Here is a 12,404-nt window from a genome sequence, read left to right as displayed (position 1 = left end):
TGGAAAAGGGGGGATTTTGTTATCATATACTCATTCCAGTGATGGCCAGTCCTCTGAGTCATGGGATTGGCACTATCACCCTCTGCTTCCTATGGGCTACTCCTCCCTGTGATACCATGGGGCTGGGACTAGGGTGAGGCATCTAGGGAGAAAAGTGCAAGGAGGCTTTTATTCTGAGGGCTGTGTAAGGGCAGTGTTGGTGTGCACTAGTCCCAGCCTTGGCTGCATGCCATAGCCTGGAATTTATGGACTTTAGTCTCCATGGTGGGATGAATGAAGGTGAGATTTGGTCTACACCACCTTGGTGGTAGCATACCACAGTGATTAAGAACATAAACACTGTAGCTGGACGTGTCACCTAATCTTTTTGTATGTCAGTTTCCTAGTTTGTAAAATGACGATGCTGCTGCGGAAAACATAGCCTACCTTGTAGAGTTGTTCTGAGCTAATACAGGTAAAGGACACAAAGCAGCCCTGGCACATAGCACATATTCAAAAAGGTACAATGTTTCGTCTTACTGTTACTTCTAGTTCCAGTCTCTCATACCTCTACAGCACCATCACCTTGTGTTGTAGAAATGCATTAAAGTTTATGAGAAGGTTGGAGAAAGTTGAGTGGAATTTTAAAAGGCAGAGGACTTAGAAATGTTAAGTAAAACTCAATTTCCCCAAGACCCAATGGAAAAGTCCTCCAGAAGTTAAAGCCTACCAGGAAATGATTCACTTCCTAATCTTCCTTTTCTCCTGGGGTTTCATTCTCTCTTGAAATACCTTTGTTTTAAGTTCTCTACTTTTTTGGATCTCCTTCCAACATCTATTTTGCAGACAATCTCATTCTGTCTGTGTAAAACTCTTGGCCCTGAATTCATCCCATTTCCCTAACTGGGACCATCAGCAGGACAGTCCAGGATGGACACTGTCAGTCACTGAGCAGTCTTCTACAAAATCTTACCAAATATGTCTCTCTAAGGGATATTCGTTGGTTGTTCCTTAATCACACCCACACCCTATCTGTCACCTCCTCTCCTCTTTTCCCACAAACACTACCTGATTTCCTGTTTGGGGAGTCACTCTCTCCCTATGCTGGGCCATGAGATTGGGGTATGATTCTCCTCTCCTTAGTTCCAGGGGTGAACTTAATCCAATAAATATATTCTATACCCCTGGTTCTGATGATTGGTTCAGGATACAGTTCAACATAACCAATAACAAACAATGAAACAAGAAGAGACATTTGCTGGGGCTTCTGGCAATGCTGGCTGCTTCTGCAGGAGATTCCTGAAGTAGCTTTTTGTCTCCCAAATCTTTCTCCTTCGGTGGACCTGTATGAGGAAGAATATAACCTTGGAGCTGCTGCAGCCATCTTGGAACCCAGAGGACAGAGTCTGCCTGAGGATGATGGATGATGTTGCACCAAAGTAGCAGAGACACACACACACACACACACACACACACACACACACACACGCAGAGACAGAGAGAGAGAGAGAGAGAGAGAGAGTAGAAGAGGAAATCTTGGATTCTAGAACAAGCTATGCCTGAATTTTCTTCCACTGTTCAGTTATATGAGACAATATATTTGATCTTTTAAGCCAGTTTGAGTTGAGTTTTCTGTTGCTAAGACTCAGTTACCAAATTGATAGTGTCTTTGTTTTCTGAGTCCAACAGGGATCTGAAGGACCAGAATCTCGGTCTCTCTGTCTTTCTCTCCCACTAAATACACACACTCCTTAAGAGAAAATATTAATTCTTAGATGCTTTGAAGTCACTACCATTTATAAGAAGGAAGAAAACATTTTTTCCAAGTGCAGCATAGTCCATAAGGAGTTGTTGCCCACAGAAATGTTAGTCTCTCTACATTGTTATTCACAGCTGTTTTAGCACATTATGCTCATCCTTACCTCAACTCTCAATTTGTGCACTTTAGACTTAACTGGAATAAGAAATGGAGCCATTACTGAGCCACTGACTTCTTAATGGCTGCTCCTTAATCTCCATGGAAGCATGGAGAGTGTTTTTTATTTTTTAATACTTCTAGTTACACTTATTTCAGAGTTCAAGTTGAAACAGGGGTTTAGTCACATCTCCTAGAAAATTGTGGGTTTTGGTTGATACTATCTCTTTTCATCTATTAACAATGTCAGTCCCACTTCTACTATCTTAATACTCTGCTAAAGAAAGGAAATAGGAATTTTCTCTTGACATAGGATCTGAAATTCTTGCCCTTTTACTGTTTTCATATTCTGAATTGCTTACTCTTAAGAATGAGAATGCAATTCAAGGACAGCTTTAGTTTCCCCAAAGAGCCTTGGGAACGTATTAGAGACCTGAGTTAAAAATAATTCTCAAAGTGTCATACTTTCAACTTATTTTACATTTGCTATTTGGAGGGCCTGAGAAAGATGTTCCTATCTCACTTTAATAGAAAGGTCCTACTTCAAGAAAAGCTTTTGTCTGAATATTGGGGGAAATAATATAAAAAAAGGAACACATTTACATCAAACCAATTTGAAATGTTATTACATATTATCTGTAAGTAGAGTGGCAATGTAATATATTGTACAAACCAAGACAGTTTGAGGATGACTCAACCAGACTTCTATACTGGCCCAGAGGAGCAGTGGGGACTGAGTTTACTCTCTCACCAGAAACACTAAATAATCAAACAAAATATATGAAAAAACAGTTTTCAAGACATTGGACATCAGACAATGGACAGGGATGGGAAACAAATGAAGTGGGCTATGATTGTCCCATATTACTGCCTGGAGAGTTTCTGGTCTATGTCACAGGGAGCAGGGACTGAGATGGAGCCAGGTGGTCTCCCTGAGTTGAGGATACTTCTCTGCGAGGGTAGGAAAGGAAATTGGAGTGCACAGGGCTGAATGCTAAGGAGGAAACAACAAGAGAGAGAGAGAGAGAGCACCCTGGAGACCTTCGGAGGGTCCTCCCTGTAATCATCTGACTACTGATCAGTGCATGCAGTTGATGAAGAAACTCAAGGTCAAGAAACTACCACCTGAAAAGATTAAAAGGAATTTCTGGAGCTCACATAATGCAAGGAATGATTCTTGTTCCTGTCAGCCAAAGTGGAAAACTTCTTCATTCTTGAGGTATTGGGTAGAGTACTCAGAAGAATTCAACATCAGTAGTGGAGTATGGTGTTCTTCTAGTCTCTCCTAACAAAGCTTAAAAGCAAGACCTGAAGGACTCAAACTGTTTACAGTACTTTAATTCTATCCCAAAGCGAAGTTTAAGAATTTTTATAGGAATAATATAAAATAAATATAAATAATAAAAATATCCAGCACTCAACAAGATAAAATTCACAGTGTTTGGCACCCAATCAAAACTTGCCAGCATACAAAAAATAAGAAAAATACAACCTAGAATGAGGGAAAAATCCACCTATTGACACCACCTCAGAACTGGTGTAGAACCAGTAGACTAAATATTAAAACAGCTTTTATTACTGTTTTCCATATGCTCAAGAAAATTAGAGGAAAGATTTAACATGCTAAGTTAAAAAAATCAAACTTTCAGATACGAAAACTACAATGTCTAAGGTGAAAAATAGAGTGGATTGGATTAACACCACTTTAGACACTGCAGAAAAAAAGATTAATGACTTGAAAAACCAATATAAACTATACAAAATTAAACACACAGAGATAAAAGACTAAATAAATAAATAAATAAATAAATAAATAAATAAATAAATTGAAGCGATCCTCACCGAGCTGTGGGAAAACTTCAAGTGGCCTCATGTATGTGTCATTGGAGTCCCCAATGGAGGGAGGACAGAAAAAATATTTAAACAAAAAGACAAAAAATTACCAAATTCAAAGAAAACCATCACCCACAAATCCAAGAAGCTCAACAAACCTCATGTATAAGAAATATCAAGAAAACTATACCAAGATACATGGTAATCAATTTACTTATAAACAGTGATTTTAAAAAAGTCTTAAAAGTAGTCAGAGATAAAAGAAACATTTAAGGAAGTCCTTCAGGCAGAAGAAAAGTTACATCAGGTGGAAATATGGATCACCCAACGAAATGAGGAGTACCTGAATTGGAAACTATATTGATAAATATAAAATTCTTTTTTTACTTATTTAAATCTTATTAAAGATAATTAATTTTTTATAGCAAAATCAACAGCAATGTGTTGTGGGGTTTCTAACATATGAAGAACTAAAATGTATGGCAACAATAGCACAAAGATGGGCGGGAGGATGTAGAAGTATACTGTTCTAAATTTCTTATGCTACATGTGAAGTTGTATGATATTGAAGATAGACTGCATTACATTAAAAAATGTAATTCCTAGAGCAACCACTAAAGTAACCACAAAACTGTACAGCTAACAACTTAATAAATTGAGTAAAATGGTATCATCAAGAAAAACTCAATCCAAAAGAAGGCAGAAAAAAGAGGGAACAAAGACAGATGGAACAGATAAAAAACAAATTGCAAGATAGTAGATGTAATCACAATCATATCCTTACTCACAATAAAAGTAAATGGCCTAAACACCACAGTTGAAGATAGTGATTGTCAGATTGTATTTTTTTTTTAAAAGCAAGAGCCAATTATATCCTGCTTCCAAAATAAAGATAATAGCTTAAAAGTAAAAGGATGAGGTTTAAGACGGAGGCTTGAGCCATGTCATCTAGGACTTGCAGCAATTAATGTAACCAATTCTTCAAGCTAAAGGAAACTCATTAATGAGAGCTCAGGTGCCCCGTCAGCCTGGAGCAACCCCATTGACTGGATATCTTTCAGTAGAAACTGGACAAGGACAAATGTAAGAATGATCCAAAATTAGAAAAGATCTTAAAAGACTGAAATTATTTCTATATTGACATAATAATCATGTGCAAAAATAAACTATCAAAGTGTAAAGAAAATGTTTCTGTAGGCACGGGTGAATTAGAAAAATACTTGTACAAAGAAACAGAAGTTTTTTCTTGTAGATTAAGATAACTGATCAAGAGCATCTACACGTGGATGCTAAAATTCAATATATCTTTGATAGAAGTGGATATTTTTATGTAAGGGATAAAGAGAATAAATTAATTCAGATTTGTATGAAGAAAGGAGACATGATAACTATTCCTCAAGGGATTTATTACCACCTCATATTGGATATAAAGGACTATGTAAAGACAATGAAGCCATCTGTTGGAGAACCAGTATCACCATATGTAACTGACCAGCTGACCAATTTGTTGCTTAAGGATAGCTCATCAACTTTTGGGCACAAACAACGTAATGGTGCTTTCTAGAAATGAATGCATTCTTTAGAAAATCCCAAATGTGACAATTAAGCAGAAATGGAATCATTTTCACTTTGCTTTATCAGCTTGAAGCTATATTATTTTTCCTTTGTTAGGTTGCTTGAGCAGTTTTTTTCTAAATTTTTTTATTTTTTATTTTATTTTTAATTTTATTATACTTAAAGTTCTGGGATACATGTGCAGAATATGCAAGTTTGTTACATAGGTATACATGTACCATGGGGGTTTGCTACACCCATCAACCCTTTATCTATGTTAGGTATTTCCCCTAATGCTGTCCCTCCCCTAGCCCCCCGCCCCCCGACAGGCCCCAGTGTGTGATGTTCCCCTACCTGTGACCATGTGTTTTCATTTTTCAACTCCCACTTATGAGTGAGAATATGCGGCATTTGTTTTTCTGTTCCTGTGTTAGTTTGCTGAGAAAAAAAAAAAAAAAAAAAAAAGTTTATTGAATAAATGAACACAATAAATGAATGCATTATGTCTATAAAATATTACAGTTTTATGATCTTGTTATAATTGATCCTCTAGACTTTTTAAAATTATACTTTAAGTTCTGAGATACATGTGCAGAACACGCAGGTTTGTTACATAGGTATCCATGTGCTATGGTGGTTTGCTGCACCCATCAACCCTACATTAGGCACTTCTCCTAATGCTATCCCATCAAAACTACGTTAGATATTTCTCCTAATGCTATCCCTCCCTGAGCCCCCCCGCCCCCCGACAGGCCCCAGTGTGTGATGTTCCCCTACCTGTGACCATGTGTTTTCATTTTTCAACTCCCACTTATGAGTGAGAATATGCGGCATTTGTTTTTCTGTTCCTGTGTTAGTTTGCTGAGAACAATAGTTTCCAACTTCATCCATGTCCCTGCAAAGGACATGAACTCATCCTTTTTTATGGCTGCATAGTATTCCGTGATGTATATGTGCCACATATTCTTTATCCAGTCTATCATTGATGGCCATTTGGGTTGGTTTTAAGTCCCTGTTTTTGTGACTAGTGCTTCAATAAACATATGTGTGCATGCATCTTTATAGTAGAATGATGTACAATCCTTTGGGTATATAACCAGTAATGGGATTACTGGGCCAGATGGTATTTCTAGTTCTAGATCCTTAGGGAATCACCACATTGTCTTCCACAATGGTTGAACTAATTTACACTCCCACCAACAGTGTAAAAGAGTTCCTATTTCTCTACATTCTAACTATTGTGAGATGGTATCTCATTGTGGTTTTGATTTGTATTTCTCTAATGACCAGTAGTGATGAGCTTTTTTTCATATGTTTGTTGGCTGCATAAATGTCTTCTTCTGAGAGCTGTCTGTTCATATCCTTTGCCCACTTTTTGATGGGGTTGTTTGATTTTTCTTATAAATTTGTTTAAGTTCCTTGTAGATTCTGGATGTTAGCCCGTTGTCTGATATATAGATTGCAAAATTTTCTCCCATTCTGTAGTTTACCTGTTCACTCTGATGATAGTTTCCTTTGCTTTGCAGAAGCTTTTTAGTTTAATTAGATACCATTTGTCAATTTTTACTTTTGTTGCCATTGCTTTTGGTGTGTTAGTCATGAAGTCTTTGCCCATGACTATGTCCTAAATGGTATCACCTAGATTTTTTTCTAGGGTTTTTATGGTTTTAGGTCTTATGTTTAAGTCTTTAATCCATCTTGAGTTAATTTTTGTATAAGGTGTAAGGAAGGGGTCCAGTTTCAGTTTTCTGCATATGGCTAGCCAGTTTTCCCAACACAATTTCTTAAATAGAGAATCCTTTCCCCATTGCTTGTTTTGTCAGGTTTGTCAAAGACTAGATGGTTGTAGATGTGTGGCATTATTTCTGAGGCCTCTGCTCTGTTACATTGGTCTATATATCTGTTTTGGTAGCAGTACCATGCTGCTTTGGTTACTGTGGTCTTGTAGTAGTTCGAAGTCAGGTAGCACGATGCCTCCAGCTTCATTCTTTTTGCTTAGGATTGTCTTGTCTATATGAGCTCTTTTTTGGTTCCACATGAAATTTAACGATTTTTTCTAATTTTTGAAGAAAGTCAGTGGTGGCTTGATGGGAATAGCATTGACTCTGTAAATTACTTTGGGCAGTATGGCCATTTTTACAATATTTTACAATATTTTACATGCTCCTATCCGTGAGCATGGAGTGTTTTTCCATATGTTTGTGTCCTCTTATATTTCCTTGAGCAGTGGTTTGTAGTTCTCCTTGAAGAGATCCTTCATATCCCTTGTAAGTTGTATTCCTAGGTGTTTTATTCTCTTTGTAGCAATTGTGAATGGGAGTTCACTCATGATTTGGCTCTCTCCTTGTCTATTGTTGGTATATAGGAATACTTGTGATTTTTGCACATTGACATTGTATCCTGAGACTTTGCTTAATTTGCTTATCAGCTTAAGGAGATTGTGGGCTGAGACGATGGGGTTTTCTAAATATTCAATCATGTCATCTGCAAACAGAGACAATTTGATTTCCTCTTTTTCTATTTGAGTACCATTTATTTCTTTCTCTTGCCTGATTGCCCTGGCCAGAATTCCAATACTATGTTGAATAGGAGTGGTGAGAGAGGGCGTCCTTGTCTTGTGATGGTTTTCAAAGGAAATGCTTCCAGCTTTTGCTCATTCAGTATGACATTGGCTGTGAGTTTGTCATAAATAACTCTTTTTGTTTTGAGATACCATCAATACCTAGTTTATTGAGAGTTTTTAGCATAAATGGGTGTTGAATTTTGTTGAAGACCTTTTCTGGATCTACTGAGATAATCACTTGGTTTTTATCATTGGCTCTGTTTATGTAATGGATTACATTTATTGATTTGCATATTTATCATTGGCTCTGTTTATGTAATGGATTACATTTATTGATTTGCATATGTTGAACCAGCCTTGCATCCCAGGGATGAAACCAACTTGATCATGGTGGGTAAGCTTTTTGATGTGCTGCTGGATTCGGTTTGCCAGTATTTTATTGAGTATTTTCACATTAATGTTTATCAGGGATATTGATCTGAAATTTTCTCTTTTTGCTGTGTCTCTGCCAGGTTTTGTTATCAGGATGATGGTGGTCCCATAAAATTAGTTAGGGAGGATTCCCTCTTTTTCTATTGTTTGGAATAGTTTCAGAAGGAATGATACCAGTTTCTCTTTGTACCTCTGGTAGAATTTGGCTGTGAATCCGTCTGGTCCTGGGTTTTTTTTTTTCTTTTTTTTTTTGGTTGGTAGGCTATTAATTACTGCTTCAATTTCAGAACTTGTTATTGATGTATTCAGGGATTCGATTTCTTCCTGGGTTAGTCGTGGAAGGGTGTATGCATCCAGGAATCTATCCATTTCTTCTAGATTTTCTAGTTTATTTGCATAGAGGTGTTTATAGTATTCACTGACGGTAGTTTGTATTTCTGTGGGATCAGTGGTGATGTCACCTATATCATTTTTTATTGTGTCTATTTGATTCTTCTCTCTTTTCTTCTTCATTGTTCTGGCTAGAGGTCTGTCTGTTTTGTTAATCTTTTCAAAAATCCAGCTCCTGTTTTTTTTTTTAAGGGGTTTCTGTGTCTCTGTTTCCTTCAGTTCTGCTCTGATCTTAGTTATTTCCTGTCTTCTGCTATCTTTTGAATTTGTTTGTATTTGAGCAGTTTTTTAGTGGAATAATAAAATTGATTTTGTCATAAACTGAAAATGTGGATAAATCATGTCTGAAACTCATTGAGATTGAGACTAAATCAAAACTAGTGTTTTATTTAGTACAATGATCTCCAACCTTTTTGGCACAAGGGACTGGCTTTGCGGAAGATAATTTTTCCCTGGATGACCTAGGGGGTTTCAGGATGAAACTCTTCCACCTCAGATCATCAGGCATTAGATTCTCATAAGGAGCAAGCAACGTAGATCTCTCTCATGTGCAATACACAATAGGGTTCATGCTCCCATGAGAATCTAATGCCACTCATCTGACAAGAGGCAGAGCTCAGGTGGTAATTCTTGTACACCCACTACTTACCTCCTGGTGTGTGGCCTGGTTCCTAACAGGCCACAGACTGATACTGATCTGCAGTCTGGGGGCTGGGAACCCCTGGTTTAGTAGAACTGTGGTAATATATGCATTAACTATGATCTGAGCCATAGCTTAATCTCCCAAATTATAACTACTTAGCATATTTTATGTGAATATTATTCTTAGCTTATAAGTCAAATATAAGTCAATTACATCCCTGTACTACATGGTATAATGTAGATAACAAAATTAACCAAATAAAAGACACTTTCTAGCCCTAATCCCACAATTTCCTTGAGTCAAAATGTTGAGGAGAAAGCCTATTATGGGACACACTCTTAGTTACTTACACCTTTTACCTGTCCAAAATAAAATAATTGTCTTAGTTTTATGCAAATGAATGCTCATGCCTTAAAATAAGGTGTGTATAACACTCTTTTCTGGTTCCTTAAAGTTTCTTCTGCTTAGATTCTTTGTTTTAGAGTCTATGCCCCTCTGTGACAAATAGGTGGCGACAGCTTGGAGCAGGGCACCTAAACTAATCTCCCACAGTGATGAGGAGATAGGGTTGCTGTGTTTCTCAATATTCATATTTCAGAAGAGATGGGTTCCAAGACCTTGAGCAAAACATTTCTGGCTTTTGAAGTTGGCAAAAAGCTTACCTAACCTTTGCAAAGATTGACCTGCATGTCGAAGGAGGAGAAGAAGGGTTCATAGATATCAGGTTTCTTATGGAAATGCTTTAAAAAAGAGAGGAGGAGATGAAGTCTCTTTCCCTTTGGGCAACAGGGAAAATTCTAAATGTTTTTACTTACCTTCACAGTACCCAGGAACAAGGTGGACATGGGGCTAATGCTGTAGAGCACAGAGGAGGCAGAAGACAGCACCAGGAATAAGCCAAGTCTCAAAATCATCATGATATTACAGAGCCCCTTTCTTACACACCTGGGTGATATCGTGAAGAGTGTGGGAGAAGAAAATCTGAAGGTCTGGACATTTATCCTGTTGATATGGAGTTTTCTTAAAACTGCTTAAAGGATTAGATAGAATGGAATTTATCAGATTTGGTTAAATTATTTTTTCTTCTGATATCCAATGGAGTAGGGGCCCATGGGGAGGAAAAACAAAACAGAAAGGTTTTGAGAGATGTAGAAATTACATTTCTTTTTTTTTTTTTGCCAATTTGTGTTTAATGCATAGATTGTGCTCCTGTAGGATACCTTTCTATAATTCACTGACACCATTGTTTTTAATTTGCATCATTGGCCATAGCTTGGCTCGTTTGTGGGAAAACCAAACCAAATCAAATCAAACCAAAGCACACGAAACCTTTTTAAGCATAGGAGGAGTATCTGATATATGCATGACCAAAATATGAGGTAAACATGTATACTTAGAAGCTAATATCAAGTATGGAGAATTGTAGTATACATAGTATAAACTATATGTTTTTTATATATCTTAATATAAAAATTATTAAGGCTTTGTTTGTTGTTTTAACTTTTTTTTTTTTTTTTTTTTTTTTTTTTTTTTTTTTTTTTTTTTTTGACAGAGTCTTGCTCTGCTGCCTAGGCTGGAGTGCAGTGGCACAATCTTGGCTGACTGCAACCTCTGCCTCCTGGGCTCAAGCAATTCTCCTGCCTCAGTCTCTTGAGTAGCTAGGATTATAGACACGTGCCACCACACTTGGCTAATTTTTGTATTTTTAGTAGAGATGGGGTTTTGCCATGTTGGCCAGGCTGATCTCAAACTCCCAAACTCAGGTGATCTGCCCGCCTCAGCTGCCCAAACTGCTGGGATTACAGAGGTGAGCCACTGCACCCGGGTGCCATTTTCCATTTTCCAGGGCTATCCTACCTGCACTAAAAATAAACAAATAATTACATTATCATACATATCCTACTATTTCAGAGAGGGGGAACAAATATTGCATATAAGTATTTGTTCAAAATTTGGCTCAAACAGATCTCAGAATTGGAAACTCTTCTTTGCTGTTAACATCAAAGACTCACAGACAAAATGGTACAATTAGGCTAAATTTAATGGTAGAGAAAGGATTCTTAAACAGAATAGTACTTCAGCAAAAAAGAAAGACCTTTTTTCAGAACTGGCTACAAGAAAAGGAGCTCCCTTGGACAATGCTTTTGGTGCAATTATTTTAAGCTTCCCCTTAAACATGATGTGCTCTGGAAACTCATTGTGCCTGCAAATATCTGAGCTGATAGAAATCCACATGAATGGCCTTTTCATCTTCCTGCGTTGAGTCTAAAACATGGAATGCTGGATGTAGCTGAACTTTTCCAGAGGACTGGGTTACCAAACCTATTTTCTTTCTAGAAGCAGTGAATCCAATTTCTTGAGAAGTCCAGAATAAATCGTATCAAAATGGCTGGAATTTTCGTGTTAAAAGAACAATCACTGAGCTAGAAGCAGTGGCTCATGCCTGTAATCCTGATACTTTGGGAGGCTGAGGCAGGAGGATTGCTTGAGCCCAGGAGTTTGAGACCAGCCTGGGCAACATAGCAAAATTTCATCCCTCTAAAATACAAAATAAACTAAATGTAAAAAGAGCAGTAATTAGATTGTATGTACAGAGCTTCCCTCAGACTGTGTTAACGCCACAACAATTTAGAGAAAAAAAGGTCGTGCAGAGGCCTGAGGCTGTCTATTCTTAGGTAAGAGTCCTTGATTTGCCCTGTTTTATTTTGTTCAGAAATAGTAAGCAGATCTAAATTTACATACAAAGCATCTTCCATTCTAGAATTTTGAGAATTCATCAAAAACAAATCACATTATTTTAATAAATTTTACACCAAAAAATTTCACTGCCACACTCAATGTCCTAGAAAAATCAAGAGACTGCTAATCAAACTTTGTTTTGGTTCTTAGGCAAATATGATTTTGTTATTTAAAAAAGTTGAACATTGCCTGTCAAGAAATATCTCACAACTTCAAACATTAGAAAAATTCCTTTTGCTTAACTACTTCATAAGGGCTAATATCCAGAACCTACAAAGAACTCAAACAAATTTACAAGAAAAAAACAAACAACCCCATCAAAAAGTGGGCAAAGGATATGAACAGACATTTCTCAA

The sequence above is a fragment of the Rhinopithecus bieti genome, unplaced genomic scaffold (assembly GCF_001698545.2).
Source record: "Rhinopithecus bieti isolate Rb0 unplaced genomic scaffold, ASM169854v2 scaffold_26311, whole genome shotgun sequence".
Classification (NCBI taxonomy): domain Eukaryota; kingdom Metazoa; phylum Chordata; class Mammalia; order Primates; family Cercopithecidae; genus Rhinopithecus; species Rhinopithecus bieti.
The sequence above is the reverse complement of the archived record's forward strand: the minus strand, read 5'-3'. Positions refer to the sequence as shown.